The sequence below is a fragment of the Ursus arctos genome, unplaced genomic scaffold, assembly GCF_023065955.2.
Source record: "Ursus arctos isolate Adak ecotype North America unplaced genomic scaffold, UrsArc2.0 scaffold_21, whole genome shotgun sequence".
Lineage (NCBI taxonomy): Eukaryota > Metazoa > Chordata > Mammalia > Carnivora > Ursidae > Ursus > Ursus arctos.
The window spans coordinates 34,366,707-34,376,517 of record NW_026622886.1 but is presented as its reverse complement, the minus strand read 5'-3'; positions in this window follow the sequence as shown (position 1 = coordinate 34,376,517).

Below are 9,811 nucleotides of genomic sequence, written 5' to 3'. Positions count from 1 at the left end.
CCAAAGCTGGCCGCGTCCACGCCCCCCACATCCCTTGCTCCGCCTCTCGCCGCCCACTCGCTTCCGCGCTCCTTCTCGGCGGTGGCTGCAGGGACCCGAGCCCCGGAAACTCCTCTCCTCCGCCCGCGGCGACAGCCGAGGGCGCCCCAGCTGCCCGGCGACAAATGCCGACGCCCAGAGGGCGCCGAGAGGCCATCCTACTGTGCCGCCTATCCCCGGCCCGCGGGACTCTCCGCTTAACAGCCTCAAAAAATGAGGACGGGGCTGCGAGGGTGGGTACGGCTACCGTGCAGTGCCTGGAATGCCAAGCTGTCTCCGTGCCCTCGGGAAGCAGCCCCGGGGATTCGCGATGAGCTCCGAGACCCTATGGCCTCTCCCGGACCCTATGTAAACATCTCAAAGCACAAAGGCCTAGAGGACACAGTGCCTTTACACTCATGTTTGCTTCCAGTCATGAGCTCTTCTTGGAGCAGAGAGGGCGATTGTTAAATCAAGGCAATAGCGCTACCGTCTGTCCCGTTTGTAAGGGGTAGAGAAGGGTGACCCACTTCAGAGGACTTCTCGCCTTCCTTTTCTCGACCCCGGAGCTCTAGCACTAGCTTACCTTTACCCAGGACACAAGCTCTCTAGCCTCCTTCTGGACCCATCCACACAGCCTGCAACATCTCACCACAGTAAATCAACAGCAGTTACAGATCCCGGGAATGTCCAGTGAGACCTCACACTTTAGGCACAGCTTAGCCCTCCAGACAGCCGACTGGCCTCCGCGGGTCTCTCTTTGTAAACGCCTAACAGGCCAGATGTTTTGTAATCTCATTTATCTGTGACCTGGATAAGGTAATGCTGTACTCGCCCCTTGCTCCCTCCTACTACTCTCGCATCTTAAAAAAAAATTCTATAGATATGCGGGGAAACAAGGCAGAATAGAGAGCACAAACCAAAACCAAACCTGTTGGTGGGGAAATTCATCAAGTAAACAGAGAGTCCCGACTGTGTACCGACCCTGAGGATACAAAGAAGAAACACACGAAGATATAAACCAGAGTTGGCCAAAGAAAAGACTGCTTCTCGTGCCCAAGAAAGAAGGGTGGACTTAGCTCGCCTGCTAGTTTCCTATGGCTGAAACACAGAATTCAACAAGCAAGGAAATGAGCAATGAGCTTGGGGAGGAACAGTCAAATCCTTTGTGTCATACTCAAAAATTCGAACTGAACTCTAAGGTAATTGGAAACACAGGAGAACTTTTAAACACAGAAGGGTCCTGAATCTTAAGAGACAATGTCTTAGCAAATGGGACAATTCCAGCACAGTCCTGAGTCCCAACTGAATCGCACTTGGCAGGATCTCAGAGCCTTCAAATTATTAATGGATTATAAGTCTTTTATGGAGAAAGGCAATTATTAAAATCATATAAAGATTTCTGGTAAGATTAAGTTTTTTAAGTTGAGCAATTCTGTATACCAGTGACAAACATTGCACCTAACATCTCTGTTCTTTCCCTGCCTTCGTGGGACAAGTGAGCATTCCAGAGAATTTCTACATGACCAGCTGTTCATCTTTTTAACAGAATGCCATTCTTCAGCTCACGTGCAAAGGATAGTGTGCAACTCAGAGTCGCTGAGGGCAGGTGTAGTTGAGAAAGACATTTCACGTGGAAAAATGATACAATATAAACTTGACTGGGGAAAAAACTAAGATGTAATCTTGAAGCGCAAGACATTTTCTTAAGAGAAAATATGTCCAGTGTTATCTAGCCTTCTGCAGTTAATCAAGATGCAGAAGGCACATTCTAAATGACTTCAAAATGTCTGAAAACCAGCACGATTTTCAAAAGCATTTATTATAGATACTTAACCACTCGATTTCCAGCTGGATATTTCATAATGATTAAGTAACTTTGCGAGCAGCTCCGAAGTCAGTCTATAAGGTGCCTTCCCTGACCACAGTGCATCGATAATATTAGAGATCTCAGGTGTGTAGGAATCCTGTAGTTCACTGACAACTTTGCTCTTATTTCAAGTCACAACCAATTCACAAAAATGGTCCTGTTAGCCGTTTTTTAAAAAGACAATGAAATTCACACACACAAAAATGAATTACAGGAAATAACTGTTCTGCCCAAAATACCACAACTTTAGTTGTAGATACAATGAAACCGTACAAAATGTCACAAGTTAACAAAGCCTCAAAAACAAACTAGTGAAATCACTGCTTGGTAAACCAGTTTGAGAAGGCGGATTCAAATTCCGTATTATAGCGGTCTACGTCACTTAGTGTACCAGCAGCACCTGACAGGTGATTAGCTTCCCCTCTCGAGTACAGTTCTTCACTTGGGCTTCAGGGACATAGCTCTTCATTTTCCTTCTACCTCCCCAATCACTCTCAGGATCCTGTACAGGTTCCTCCTCTCCCCCCATCTTTTAGTATTAGTATGCCCCAGAGCGCAGTCCTCGGTTCTCCTCTTTATCTATACTCACTTGTTGGTCTCATCCACTCTCATTTTCAGGGACATGCCAGAGACTCCTCAATTTATATCCAACTGCTTGTTGCCGAAGAATAAAACAAAGGCTACCACATTTAATAATATTAACATGCCAGGCAAGAGAACACATACGGAGTAGTTCACTAAAGGGAAGAGTCTAAGGGGATTTTAGGCTGTGGAAAACAGGGTTCCTAGAGCTTTTGCTAATAAAAAATTGAAAAATATTGCTCTGGATAGCATGGAGTCCACCACAAGTTTATATATGATTGGTTAAAACAAATTTCTGTATTGAACTGGTTCAATAACGATCTGGAGATAAAGCCATGTTTTTAATGTTTTGGTTTTTTGTTTTTTAATAAAGTTTTTTCGTTTTAACAGCCTCCAATTGTTATGTTCAGGCCCGGGTTACTGTAAGTTGAAAATTTACTCTTCTCTACAGTACTATTTGGATATCTAATACAGAATTCAAGTATTATATGCTCCCAAACATAGCTGTTCACCCTGATCTGCTCTGCCTGCAGCTCCCTTCTGAGTTGATGGCAATTCCACCTGTACAATTGCTCAGGCCAAAAACCTTGGAGCAGTATTGCCCTTAAAACAAGAGGCCCTTGGGGCACCTGGGTGGCTCAGTCGTTAAGTGTCTGTCTTCGGCTCAGGGCGTGATCCCAGACTCCTGGAATCGAGCCCCACATCAGGATCCTCTGCTGGGAGCCTGCTTCTTCCTCTCCCACTCCCCCTGCTTGTGTTCCCTCTCTCGCTGGCTGTCTCTGTCAAATAAATAAATAAAATCTTAAAAAAAAAAAACAAAAACCCAAGAGGCCCTTATCCAGAGCCCTGAGCTTTATTTGAGAGTAAAAATGACATGCCTACCTAGAGTTCATACTCATTCTAAACTGACTCTAGGTACTCAGGATTCCAATTACCCTGCCTAAATGGGCTCAACTGTTTAAGGAATGCATTACATCATCGATGTGTGCACTGGTGTATAAAGGGGGTGGACAGACTTTGAACATGCAAGCTAGCATATCCATATAGATGGGCAGGAGGCCCGCCTTGCCATACAATTCAGACAGGGATAGGAAGAGAAGGGCGGGCTGAGGGTCAGCTCTCCTCCTGTGCAATGTTCTTGCACTGGACTTTAAATCTGGCTTTTCAGGTGTTTATGAAGATATTATTTGTCAAGACAGGTGTACTGAACATATTTCAACAAAGCTTTTAAATATTTAACCATTTGTGTCTCCACTGCACTCCTGCCCCAGTACTGCAAATACTTATAAGCATACCTGCTCTCCTTTACTTATTTCTCTTGATACCCGATCCACAAATTGAGTCAGGAAATTCAATCAGTTAGGTCTTCAAACTATATATTCTATTGCTCTCCAATTCTTTCATTACCACCCTGATCCAAATCACCATCATCTCTCCCATGAATTATTGCAATGGACTCCTTCCTAACTTGCCTCCCCAATTCTACCCTTGTCTTATAATCTATTTTCAACGTCAGGGTCATCCCACTTTCTCCAAGTCTGCTCAAATGTCATCTCAATGAGGCCTATCTAATCACTCTAAAATTGCAACCACCCCATTCCCCTTAATTTCCCCATTGTACGTATTATCTTCTAGCATCTACTGAATAATTTATTATGCCTGTAATTTCAGTTCCTCTTCAAGAGGGAGGGCAAGAACCATTGTTTTGATGTGTTCCAATCACCTTGTACAATTCTTGGCACACGGGAGCTCAATATATGTAGAAACTTAAACTGAATCAGAAACTCATATCTGTCATAAAAAGAAAATCAATGTGTTCAAAGGCTTTAGACAGATTTTTCATAATGCATCCTTTCAAAATATAAGACTATGAAAAAACTCCCCAAACTTGCCATACCAGTATGTATTTGGTATAATCTTTTAAAATGAATACTACATGTTAGGCCTCTCTCTAGATCTTAAATGTTATGTCCTACAGATGCTATCTAAGTCCTATGAACTTTTCTGAGCAACACACAATTTAATATTATGAGAGGAATTTATACAAACTATCATTCTTTTGGTTTCTAATCAAAAGAATAGAGAAACAGTAACGGAACAGAGTTGACAGCAGTTTCTCCTACTTGGCAAATAGCCAAATACTTGTTTAAAAAGTCCACTAATCAATACTGGCTTAAAGACATTTGACTTAACAGAAGTTGGTAATTTATTAAGAACTGTTTACTTTTGTTTACAACTTGATTACAAGATTATAAAATCTATGAACTTCCTAATTCACAGTACACAGTAGACTCTCACAGCAATGTATTATTAAAGATCGGGATATAGCAAGGTTCAAATGTATTTCAAAAAATAGCTAAAACCCCAGTCATCTATGAAAATGTTTGGTCACTCTCACCAGCACACAAAGGTCCACAATCAGTCTGCAATTTAGACTTTTTAGCCATTCTGTTCGTTTTAAAATACTATTCAGCAGAAATACTTTAAGAAGATTCTAATCTCCAAAATGCCCAGTTGAAAAGGTTAAACACTAACTCAATTAGATACAGAACTATCCAGACTTCTTAGGTTCATCTGCCTAGCCGACTTTTTCACCTCACTAGCTGATGAAGTGATGCCTCCTAGTGATCAATTTGTATAACACAGCTTAAAACAAGTCAGAATAGTACATAGGCTGTTTGCTGCGCTCTATTCATGGGTTAAAAGTATTACGACCCAACTGTGGTTCAAACACTGCCAATCAGCTATCTCTGTTCTTTCTGCCAATAGCCTAATTCAGGTTTTTTCTCTTATGTACTCTAATAGGCTATCCACTTGAATCTATACTATTCCATACATTACACTGCTGCCAGTTCTATTCCTAGGACGATATAAAACTTAATTACCTCTCACAGTATAGAACATTCCAACTCCTTATCCTGGCATGGAAAGCCCTCCTCAGAATAAGCACCACTTGCCTTTACAATTTACTCTCCTTGCACTCGACCCTGTATTAGCTCGTCACTTTTTTGTACACTTTTCTTTACCAAATCTTTTCCTACCTTATCAAAACTTTTGTTCTCCAAAGTCCTATTCAAATACCATGGCTTAGCTTTCTTTTGGCTGAGCAGATTCCTTCCTAATCATAGCCCACTACTTCTAATCTGATCAGTAGTTAATATCTTAGATGAATGTTTTTATCATTGTACCTGGTAGGATGGTGGATCATGCTAGAGCTTGGTGATGGTGCTGACAGCACTTAAACCGAAGGAGTCTAAATGTTAGTTCTGGTTGAAAATATATTCAAAATAGAAAAGGCAGGTTAGAGACACCTTACTGAAGATGTCGAATAAGTAACTGAGTTCAGGAGAATTAAGGTAATACATTAAGGTAATTATTAGCTTTGAAGTGACAAATGAAAATATGAATGGATGAAATGGAGCTGGGGTCCAGCTCTCTTCTTTCTATCCTAAATTCAGAATGTAGGAGATACGTTTGAGCAGAGGAAAGTAGCCCAATGAAGGTAGGTTAAGAGGGTATGATAAACTTGCTTGGGTGCTGTAAATAGTCCCACAAAACTGCTACTACTCTGAAGTACTGATACTCTAGAAGCCTTTGGGGTGGTAGCAGAGAAGCATCAGGTACTCCAGTGACTGACCGTGGGAGCACTAGTGAACCTGTTTTAAATTTGAGCACTGCTCTGCATCCTCCACCGCCCCCCGCCCCCATCAAGAGCCCATGAGCCCTAATATCCTTTCCTAAGCCCACTTCTACTCAAACTAGGTAAATGCTCCTGTTGTTCACAACTCAAGTATCCGATAGCCACTTGGGCAGATCTCTTCAAGGGACCAGACTGCAAGATGACTCCCTCTTTTGCAGTCTTCTATTACAACACAGCACATAGTCTGAAAGGATAGACTATTCGATTTGATCGTTATTATTCGTTTTTAAAAAATTCAGCAAATGAGCAAAGGCCTTTGTTAGGCATTAGAGGAAAGTAGAAGCAGTGTAGATAATGCTTTCCAAAAATACAAGGATGAAGGAAAATGGTAGGATAAACTTGCTTGAGTGCTGTAGATGGCAACGTTACTTTAGGAGAGGAATTCAGGCTGCAGGGCAAGAACTGGAGGGCAGAGGTTGTGCCACAGAGGACAGGACTGACAGGATAAAAGAGCAAAAGGGATGAAACGAACTCTGTGGGGTAGCCAAGCCCAAAAAGGTAGAGAGATGCTTTTACCAAAGACAGAACCTTATGGCAAGCTTCCACATTGCCAGTAAACCTATTAGGAAAATCAAATCTCACATTAAAGGGAACAAATTTGCCACACAACTCCTAACTACAAACCACCTGATTTAGGTAAATCAATTGAGTAACAATGACCATCTCTTAACAGATCAGAAACTAGAACACTGAGCAGTTGTCGTTCCTACTGAGATCCCATTTACACTTTTCATTTCATTGTCTCGACCTCATCTGTGTACCCAGCTTCCAAGGAAAGCATCATGCACGATCAAGTGAAAAGCCTCAGATGAAGGACAGGACTCTGCTCAGAACGCAATCCTTTGGGCTATATTCCTAAACCTTACTGGAGCCTGTTTACCTATTTCTGAAATGTAGTTATTTGCCTTTATGTTCCAGGATATCCTTGATGAAACAATCTTTTTCTAAACCTGAAGATCTTCAGTATATGTGACCAATGTGGTCTTCACCTTAACCTCTGTCCTCCCAACTCCTACCAAACTCAGCTTCAGCTTTAGATGTCTAGGTCTACCCTATTTACCAGTCTCCCTTTGTTGCTGTAACCAGGAATCACAGGCTCTTCTTTCAAGAGGACTGGATGCCAAGTCTTTTACCTCCTTCAGTACCACTGCTGCCTAAAAACCTGTACGTGATGGGTAAATGGGTAAGAGGGGCAGCAGCCATTTCAGCCAATGAAGCAGTTAAAAAAAAAAAAAAAGAGAAAAAGATGAAAGCCATATGCCATAGACAGCAAAGCAAAAGCCTGCTTGAGAACTATGACACTCCCAAACAATCCCAAGTTTAATTTACACCTAGAAGAAAACTCCTTCTAACCCACATTGCATTTGGTTTGTTCAGCCAACACGTGTATGCACACCAGGTGCAGGGGAGGGGGCAGCATATCTGAATCAATTACCTAAAATTGATTCAGATAAACTCTTATCTGCTCTAAAATATTTGATTTCCTGAAACCCCTAGCTTAATGGAAGTGCCTATTTAACCACTAGTGCACACAGGAATATCTGCAAGAAGCCAGTGAAGACTTCTCTCATGAGTAGATAGGAGCATAGGCAGAGGACATCACACTGGCTCCAACACAGACCAATGGTGAGGACGCATTCAAGTTATTCAACTTCTATCTTTATGTAAAAAGAGGGAGTAATTACCATCCTCAAGTATAAAGATTAAATAAAGCATTATTTCTATTATCTTAAATGGGTATACATTTGGATCTTTCAAAAATGATTAAGATCTATATTGCTATAAAAGCAAAGTTCCACCTAGTTTAAAATGGAAACAGTATGGCAATGGTTTTCTCTGAACTGCTCACAATGTTATGCCAACCCTTTAAAACTGAATCTATACTTAATGGTCATCTTATACTTACCATTTAAGGTTCCTTTACTAATCAATCTGGACATTTTTAGGATTAAGAATGAGCTAATTATGTGTACGTTTAGGAATCTCAATTGTCCAGAATAGTCAAATGACTAAAGTTTCTAATATGATGGGGTAAAACATTCTTTCTCCATTAACAGGCATACAATATTTTATTTAAACTTTCTATGTTTCTGGTCATTTTGAAAAACTGTTGTAGCCAACTTGTTTTCATAAAAATAAAAAAATTGTGGCCATTTTAAGACTTCAGTTCCTCTCATCCAAAATCTTATCATTCCTCCAGGAAGATGTAGTCCCCTTCTGTAATTAAACCAGGGTGGGTGTGTGACTGACTATGACCAGATTAGGTCATCATAAACAGGATGCACGCTACTCTAAGGCAGTGTCTAGGTAGAGATGTGGCTACATCCCAGCTGAGGTCTCATCCAACATCAACCACCTGCATGAAAACCCTTCAGATGATTCCAGTCCCTGTCCTTCAAAAGCTGCCCCTAATGATGCTCTCAGTACAGCAGAAATGAACTATAACCAAGCAGACTCAACAAAATAAATTTTGTCGATATTTTAAGTTTTAGAGTGGTTTTCTTATCCAGTACTAGGTAACTGCAACTATTGATACTTTCCATGGTCTCATAGAATCACTGGATTTACAGAACAATATACACAACCCAGCACTGTTGTACCATTTTTCTCAATATAAGCCAACAAGTACGTAAGATTTGACTACTACAAAGGACCTTAGACTATCTTGGTTGACTGAGATTGAACTAATGAGAATCCATCATCTATCTTGCAACAAGACCCCATAAGAATGGTTTGGTACAACGGTCCAGATAAATCCTAATTGATCTACACGTACAAAAGTTTGCTGTACACGTACCATCTTCCAGGGCCAAAGTTAGGAAATTCAACACTGAGTATGCAACCCTAAACTACCTCTTGAACTGGTTTAGAACTGAAGGACCAGAGTAGGTATTAAATCAAAGAAAAAAAGATTCTATGTTGAATAAGACATGCACAGACGACTAGTGGCAGGAAAAAGGTGAAAGAAAAGGCAGCCAAGCAAAGCTGAAACAATGCAAACGCGGGTTAGGCGGGGTTGCTGATACCGAAGTTGCTCTAAAGGTTGTAGGCCCATTCATCAAGTCAACTGAACAGCAGAGATCAGATCCAGCTTCTAGTTTTGAAACTTACATCAACTAGCCTAATCCAGTAACATCTTATTTCAGAACAGACCCCTATCTCATTGTCCACCTCTAGGTTACCCGTCACAATGAAGAGCTCCAGGTAAATGTTAAGATCTTTCCCATTTTTATTCATGTTTTTTTATTCCTACAGAGCAACCTCATCCACAATTCTCATTCCTGAGTCCACCTACTTGATGAAGGTAGTTACAAATATGGACTGGAGGAAGGCTAGGAAAAAAATCCTACTGTGTTGGATTAACTTCAAAGCGTTCAGTGTGTATTCAGTTTTTATTTTTACTGGTCAAAATAAATTTGATTGCACATTTAACATTACCTGTACTGTGATTCTGTAAGAATATCTTCATAATGAGAAAAAAAGCAGCATGAGGGTAAAAAGGTAGGATGCCTGCAACTTTATTGAATAGTTTAGGAAAAGTGTGTATGTATGCATAAGAATATAGGACTATGTAGCAAAATCAATAAATGGTGATGTAAGAATACACAAGAATTCTTTCAACTATATTTTCAGAGTTAGAG